A 2,500-nucleotide genomic window follows, 5' to 3' on the forward strand; every position below is an offset into this window, starting at 1 on the left:
AACAGTCACAATCCTAGGGATCTCCTATCTAAAACACATGGATGATATTGATATGCTATACAACACAGGGATCAGCAACTATGCTGACAGCATGGTCATGTTACGTATGTCGTCTCGACATACACTACTATCTATAGGCTGAACAGGCAGGTGGTTCTGGGCTGATTCTATACAATAACAAATTCATAACCGCTCGCAGCTCTCATCCATGTACGAAATTTGTGTCCCGAGGGAACCTTCCCTTATCGTAAGTCTACACCAACCACTTTGTCCACTCCTGTACTTCCTCTAGTTTGTGCTACTACCAAAACTCCCAACCTTAATCACTCGCGTCCATCATCCAAGGCTAGTGTTAAGAGCCATCATTCCCGTAGCACCCATAGTATGTACAGTACCCACAGTCAAAGAACTTGCTACAATTGTGGTTACCGTGGCCATATTGCTATTAATTGTCATGATAGTCACCCTAAGAAGCGTCGTACTGATGATGAGTACCAGTCAGATCTTCCCTACTGTACTTATCATAGAATTCATGGACATGACACATCTGAGTGCAATGCTGTCTATAACCTGCAGTACTCTAGATCTTTCCGTGGCCGTTCCAACCGCAGAGCCAGGAGAGGAAACAGACGTCGTGGTTCACAAACTAACCAGAACCAGGCTCATTCTTCCAATTCGGGGGAATCCGAGCGCCCAAGTCTACTCGTCCAGTCGTGACAGTAGTAGGTGATAACGAGTACACCATCCCAGTTCAAAATTCCTATGAAGCCTTAGCCAGCCTTGAGACTGACAACCCTGCTGTTGATGCTGCTTCACACGTCTCTGACGTAGAGGAATTTGGGGATGAAGTAGAAAATGCCTTCTCCGATGACAACCCACCTTTCTGTTTGCACATAACTCCTAACGAAACGATTGGTCCTTTAGTACAAGCTTCTGTCCATAATGCACCCATTCATGTGTTCATGGACTCTGGTGCGCAAGTTAATATCATCAGGTCTAGTTTGTTTAAAGAGAAGCAGTTACGCCGTGTCCTCCTCGTTGAACCAACTACTGTAACTTCCCTTAGTGGAGTAGCTGGTTCCCTTCTGCGAGTCCGAGGTCAGACTTCGCTCACCTTTACTATCCAAGGCACAGACTTTACTGCTGCTTTTCTTGTTGTCGACCAGATTACTTTCCCTGGTGACCTTCTACTGGGATTTGCTTCCATGCGAGACTTACGCATTGTGCTCGATCCGTACCGATGGCATGCCCAAATTGACGGCTTGATCGTCCCATTTTGGGGTTACCAGCTTCGATCAGAAATCTGCCATACTGCTGCAGAGTATGATGTACGAATTAAGTCCTTACAAGCCAATGCATTCTCCAGTAGCATACCCAAGCGGTCAGGCACTGGTAACTCTGTCACTCCCATCTGTGTTCCACCTACACCTTCAGACATGCAAGATAGTGTTCCGTTGCCTCAAGTGTCTGGGGACACTCAGACTGCCTTGAGTGCACAGCCTATCCCTGCAATGACTGCTAGTTCGAGTAGTAGTTTCTCCACAGGGGATGCCTTGTCAGAAAACGATTACTTGAAACTAGTAATGCCATCTCTTGTTGATGTCACATGCCGTCTGCAGAAAGACGTCTCTGTTGCGGCTAGTGCTCTCACTAGAGTGTCTGTTGTTGTTCCTAATGTTCCAGATGGTGATAACGTCCTAGTTGACAGTGATTCCTGCAAGGTCAAGGGTTTATTTGTTGAACTTTCCTTACATGTTGTAAGAGACGGTAAGATCCATTTATTCTTTGCTAAAACTTCAGGTCACAGTGTTTGTCTCAGAGCAAATACCAATCTCGTTGACCTAGTTTACTATCCTTACCCTGTTCAAGTACAGGATGACGTGTCACTTGACCAGTGGGTCGGTGCTATTTGAACAGGGGAGACCTCATCCACTCCACTGGATCAATCCATCCCACCAGTTGAGGAGAAAGACTTAGCTCCCACTGATTTCCCAAACGAAGTCCAGTGCTTGTTGACGCTGTTGAGCAAACGTCATAAAGCTATTGCCTTACCAGGTGAGAAGATGGGTATAACGAACTTATTGTCCCATCATATTCCACTTGAACCTGGTACTAGACCTATCTATATACCTGCGTACAGAATGCCTCATTCCCAAGTTGCTGTCGCAGAGGAATTGATCAATCAGATGCTCGATGATGGAGTTATTGCACATAGCAATTCACCCTGGAATGCGCCCTTGATCCTAGTGCCTAAGAAGGATGGTACTTGGCGCCCGGTGATTGACTTTAGGAAGTTAAATGTGAAAACTATTCCAGATCGCTTCCCACTTCCTGTACTAGGTGATACACAAATAACCCGCACATAAAAGAGAGAAGCTTACGACGACGTTTCAGTCCGACTTGGACCATTGACAAAGTCACAGTGTGACTTTGTCAATGGTCCAAGTCGGACCGAAACGTCGTCGTAAGCTTCTCTCTTTTATGTGCGGGTTATTTGTGT

The sequence above is a fragment of the Cherax quadricarinatus genome, chromosome 18 (assembly GCF_038502225.1).
Source record: "Cherax quadricarinatus isolate ZL_2023a chromosome 18, ASM3850222v1, whole genome shotgun sequence".
Classification (NCBI taxonomy): Eukaryota; Metazoa; Arthropoda; class Malacostraca; order Decapoda; family Parastacidae; genus Cherax; species Cherax quadricarinatus.